We start from the raw sequence: 6,337 nt of genomic DNA, 5'->3' as shown, positions 1-6,337 counted from the left end.
TTCATGTCTTTTACAATAATAATAATTTTAGAAAATCGCGCAGTACGATTTAAGGCTCTTTCAAAGTACTACAAATTATGTCGTAATAAAATTTTTGTAAGATCAATAGTTTAGAAGTTACGGCCATCTGAATGTCTCGACCAATCAGGAAAAAGCATGTTTTTCTCAGTGACTATAAGGCTTAGAAGAAAAATCTTAACTGCTAACAATAGCATCAAAAGACTTCTATTTAATGACCATACTAACATTTTGAAAAACATTAACAATTAATAGAAAACTAACAATGTTACTTACCAATAGACTTCAGAAAATTCTAAAATTCATACACAGGAACTATTGAGACGCCAGTAATGCGTACCTTCCGTTAAAATTAAGAAAAGTCAATTTAAAATGTTTTTAACGCCCATATACCTAGAGAACATCTTAGTGAAACAAGCAAATGTCAACCACAGAATATTAATTATAAAAGGAAATAATGCCAAACGATAACAATTAATTCTTGCCCACAGACAGAGAATCCTTCAGATAGTACATTCTCAAAATTTGGTAATTTTTACTTAAAAATTAATAAAACTCATTTAAGTTCAGGGGTCGCCTAAATACTTTACTTAGCTCAGAAACTCACTATTTTATCCTTGGTTACATTTAAATACTTTATTTAATTTAAGCCTTCTCCTCACGTTGAAGCTCCTCTTAAATACTGCACTCTTTTAAAATTTGTTCGTACAGTACAACGGCGCGAACCCATCACTAATAATAAAAATCAATTGTTCATCGAATCTTCTATTACCATAAGCTTCTATAAGATCCAAAAGCCGGTAATTTATACATAGGAACCGTTTATAACAATTGTTAATTAATTACCGACGCCAATAATAACGAAACCTACCCAAGGGGTCTACCTTACCGACACACGTAAGTAGAGAGCCCTATGGTAGGAAGTAACCTTATCACTTAATATTAATATAACGGCCGTAATAATTATGATCTCTGCAAAAGGGGAAACCTTCTTTTTCCACCAATAATGTATTAATATTCTATACTTACGTATACCATTATTGTTAACAGTATGCACCCATCGTAATACTTAAGCAACAAAATCCTTTTGACTATTAACAACAATTAAGCCTTATTATAAATGAATGCATATTGTCCATATTAATATTATAATTAATTAATTAATTTTCTAATGCTATACTACTTATAAGTTAATCATTAGCATAATCTATAAGTCAGGAAAACCACACATATATAATACTAACCATTTCTATTATAATATTATAATATTATAAGGCATGAATAATTATGCGCACATATAAATTAATAAGTCAGACTGGCGACAGGAAGTCTCAAAGATAAGGCACGCACGCAGCCGGGCCACCGAGGGTGCTCTGGAATCCTCGAGTAACCCGAGCCCATATCAGGTAACATAGGGCATCCTGTTGACCACGACTCCTTATCGCATTCGGCGACGCGCTGAGATGTCTCGACGCCTCGTCAGCATCACGCCACTCAGTCCCAATCTGAAAAACCTTGAACGCTCCTACTCCAAATCCCTCTCATATAATCCCATTACTCCTACCATATAGTCTACCCCACTCTCGAGTTCCATTGTCCGGACCGAACGAGGCCCCGGCAGCAGCTCCCGCCGTAGAGTCGACATCGGAAGTTCATACAGTACAGACGTGCCTCTTAGGAGTGCCTCCAAGACATCATTGTTAATTTGACGCAAAGAGGAAAAGTGTCTCTGAGCGACCGTGCCACCACGGACAACGGTCGTCTCGCATAAGAGTCTCTTCCTAAGCTCCTTCAGAGCCTTTACCTTGTGTTATTCAAAATCTGGAAGATTTCTTAGGAAACTTGCCAGAAAATCTACGGTGTTTTATAATACTCAAAGTTGTGCGGATAAGTCGACTCCCCGCTCGAGTTGTGCCGTGGCTAGAGTGGTCCAAACAGTATTGAGAATATTCTGGAACAAAAAGCCTGTGCTTTGAGATTTCTCTGCAAAGGTCTAAGCCATTGAAATAAATAGTAAGTACTTAATATTTTAATATACAACACTCACATACACCACGTGTCGCGCAAGTGAAATACAATCGCGATTTAAGCCTTAGGAACATTGTTACGCGAGTGAACCAGTGACGTTTCATTATACGCCAAATCGAATTATTTAACAGATACAATAGTGTTACGCTGAAAATTTCGTTCATGTCGGTTCATAACTGCCTTACATATGAATTATTCATTATAATCTGAACAGTGTATTATCTACGTTCTAGTTTGTCAAACCGCTCTTAGAATTTCGTTCCGATTTCCTTAAGATACGCTATACAAGCTAGGATATATATATGTATAAAGAGAGAGAGAAAGAGAGACAATTTTTAAATTTTTCTTTTAACTAAATCGTGATTACGAAACCCCAATGTCTGTCAACTCACTGAACTACGCTCACACACTTATTATTCCCTTTCCATTCTTCCTTGCGGGTGCATGGCAACGGTGCATAGCACAGGGCTACACGCGCACGGCATCGGTGCCAAGCACAGGGCCGTATTAGTATAGTCAGAATCCTTATCAGCAGTGGCATCCCACTACTCTGACATCGTCTCCAGGCGGACTCCTTACGCCAGAGACTCTGCTTTTGAAAATCTGCCTACTCCCACCTTCTAGCCGTTCACCTCGTTAATAGACAATGAATAAAATAAGAATTACAATTATCTCGTAACAAAGACTCACAGAGACGTTCTTTCAAGTTAGCCTTCTATCTATCTCTCACCAGCTACTTTAGTTATAAGACATTTATATGCCTTTATAATTTCTTGTATAATTATGTACTTGATATAATATTCCCACTGTTTCAACTGTAACCTGCACTTGCACATATAAAATATACCGTGCTCTGCTATTACAATCATCTATAAAGATTATTCTATATTAAACAATTAAGTTACTAAGGTTTCAAATTAATAATACTTTTACAATCTCATTGTTTATTTAGACGAATGTATATTCCTAATAACAATAAGATCTTGACATTATCTATTATAAAAGCTAGAATAATATAAATCATTTTCATCAAGTGCATCCTTCCCCACCCATATACACTCAAACGCAAAAAACCCGGTACACTAAAAATTTGGGAAAAAATTACAAAATTTCAAATGATCATAACTTGGTAAATAATGAAGATACAAATATGCGCAGAAATGCAAAATGAAGCTTGAAACGTCCTCTTTAAGAATATCTGAATGGCAATTATGCTCGGCCATTTTTCTCAAAATGGCGGATGATAAAGTGAGGATGCAAAATTGATAATCAAAGGTCCGTGTTTGCGATGGTGCATGGTGTGCATCAGGTATCGCAGCGTAATGGGACCAAATGCACATGAAAGTATAGAGTGTTATCTTTAAAATGCTACTTTACCGAGCTCGATGTGATCATTTTTCACTGAGTTGTTCCAAATTTTGCTAAAAATGCGGTTTTCTTGTTAAATTTGCATAATTCAGTGAATAAGTATCGCATCAAGCTCTATAACGAAGTATTATAAAGAAAACATTCTATACTTTTAGGTACTTTCCGTCCCATTGAATTGCGACACTTACTCTGCTCCATGCGCCGTCGCACGCTCGAATCTTGTTTTAGCAACTTTTCATGTTCTCCTTTTTATCATCCGCCATTTTGAAAAAATATCGTTGCGCATAATTTCGATAGATCTTTCGAAAAGTACGGTTTCAAAGCTTTCAAACCGTTTTTGAAATTTGCTGCTAGGATATTTAGGTGTCGAGATATTCAATTTCGAATTTGCAACAAATGTCGATTCAGCGAGGCTTAAGGGGCTAAGAGGCTCTACGGTTCGTTTGGCTCTTTCATAATTTCAATATGTGTTCATGTTTCTCTATATAATAATTTACATAACCTACACAATATATTCAATGACTTGCATTTATTATTTTGAAAGCCAGGGAAATGAAAGTAAAATTCAATTTAGGTTCTTCATTTTGCGTAATCGATATTACGTAATAAAGATGAATTGCGTTTTAAGATACCGCTATCATTAGCTCAAATTATGGTTGTAAGTCTTCCCGATATAAACCGCATGGAGTTTTACAGGTAGGAAAAGTCCCATTGTATGTAGTGTGTGTGTGTGTGTGTGTGTGTTTGTATACCACAAGGATAAGGACCCCGTGGTTCGTCAGCTCCACAGTATCTCAAGATTTCACACCCTCTTTGTAGTGTGTGTGCGTGTGTGTGTGTGGTGTTACAGCAGAGATAAGGACCCCGCAGTTCGTCACTCCTGCAGTAATTAATGACTCCAAACCCTCTCTGCTGTGTGTGTGGTGTGTGTGTACTAATAGTGGGTATGACTGCCTCGTGCGCGTATTACCTCATTCATACGATCAGGCATACTCCTTATTAGTCTTTTAATTTCATCCTGCGTAATTGTATTCCATTCGTTTTCGAGAATTATTCGCAGTTCTCGCAGTGACTGAGGAGCAGGTACGTGATTTCGTACTTTCCTGCCGAGGTTGTCCCATAAGTGTTCGATTGGATTTAAATCTGGACTATTTGCTGGCCAATCGAGTCGATTTATGCCAACTTCATCGAAGAAATCAAGCACTCTTCTCGCAGTGGGTGGTCGAGCATTGTCTTGCATAAACAAGAAGTTCTCTCCGATGAAGGGTGCGTACGGAACAACATACGGAATGAGTATGTCTTCCACGTATACATCTGCGTTCATATTCTTGTCAAAAAAGTGCAGATCTGTATGAGCATTAGCTGAAATTCCTGCCCAAATCATTACAGAGCCTCCATTGTAGCTATGCCTCTCACTTACCGTACTGTCTGCAAATCGTCCTCCACCGCGACGATAAAATCGTTCTCGTCCATCTGGAGAATAGACACAAAAACGAGATTCATCGCTAAGGAGTACTTTGCTCTAGTCTGCGTAAGTCCAGTCTCTATGCTCAACTGCAAAATTGAGTCGAGCTACGCGATGGTGACATTTAAGCAAAGGTTTAAGCAAAACAGCTACTGGCCTGCGCGAAAGCAGATTTTCTTCCTTTAATCTTCTCCCAACGGTGTTAACGGATACATTAATGTTGCGGAAATCCCTTAAATTGTTTCTAATTTGAACAGATGTTCGATGTCTGTCTCTTAACGAATTTGAAACAATAAATCGGTCATCATTGTGATTGGTACATCGAGGACGTCTCGAACCAGGCCTTCTATGGAAAGAATTGGTTTGTACGAGGGTGGTCCGATAAGTACTTAGCCTACAAAAGAAAAACGAAAATTTTGGAAAAATGGCGATTTATTTCACAACATAGTCTCCTTTTAGCTCGATACACTTGACCCAGCGATGCTCCAACCTCTTTAACCCGTCTGAAAAATATGTTTTCTCGAGGTCTGCAAAGTAGGCCTCCGTGGCGGCGATGACCTTCCTCATTCGACTCAAATTTCTGCCCGGCGAGTGACTTTTTCAAGTTTGGAAACAAAAAGAAGTCGCACGGGGCCAAATCTGGAGAATGCGGTGGATGGGGCAGCAGTTCGTAGCCCAATTCGACCAATTTGACCGTGGCGAGGGCGGAGGTGTGAGCCGGTGCGTTGTCATGGTGGAAGAACACTTTTTTCTTCGCCAAATGGGGCCGTTTTTTCTGCAATTCGGCGTCGAATCGGCCCAATAATTCGGCATAGTACAGCCCTGTGACCGTTTTGCCCTTCTCCAGGTAGTCGATGTAGATTACACCTTGTGAATCCAAGAAAACGGTGACTATCACCTTTCCGGCCGATAAGACAGTCCTCGCGTTCTTCAGAGCACGTTCGCCGGATGAAGTCCACTGTTTCGACTGTTCCTTGGTCTCTGGTGTGTACCAGTGGATCCATGTTTCGTCGACAGTCACGAAACGACGCAGAAACTCCTTCGGATTGCGCTTAAACAGCGTCAACCACTGCTCTGAAGTGGTCTCACGGTTGCGCTTGTTGTCCGGAGTGAGCAAACGCGGCACCCATCGCGCCGACAGCTTTCTCATGCCCAAAATTTCTTGCAGGATATGACCCACGCGGTCTTTTGAGATGCCTACTGTATCAGCTATCTCGCGCACCTTCAATCGGCGGTCTGCCAATACGAGATCGTGGATTTTTGTCATGTTATCCTCCGTGGTAGCCGTTTTCGGGGCACCTGGGCGTGGCTCATCAAAAACCGACGTGCGACCACGTTGAAACTCGTTAAACCAATTTTTCACGGTCGTCATCGAAGGAGAAGAGTCACCGTACACAGCACCTGTAACGTCCTGCGACGTTCTCTCCACCATATCATTTTTTCGCCTCTACATTAAAA

This window comes from Harpegnathos saltator, unplaced genomic scaffold (assembly GCF_003227715.2).
Source record: "Harpegnathos saltator strain DR-91 unplaced genomic scaffold, Hsal_v8.6 scaffold64, whole genome shotgun sequence".
Classification (NCBI taxonomy): domain Eukaryota; kingdom Metazoa; phylum Arthropoda; class Insecta; order Hymenoptera; family Formicidae; genus Harpegnathos; species Harpegnathos saltator.
The sequence above is the reverse complement of the archived record's forward strand: the minus strand, read 5'-3'. Positions refer to the sequence as shown.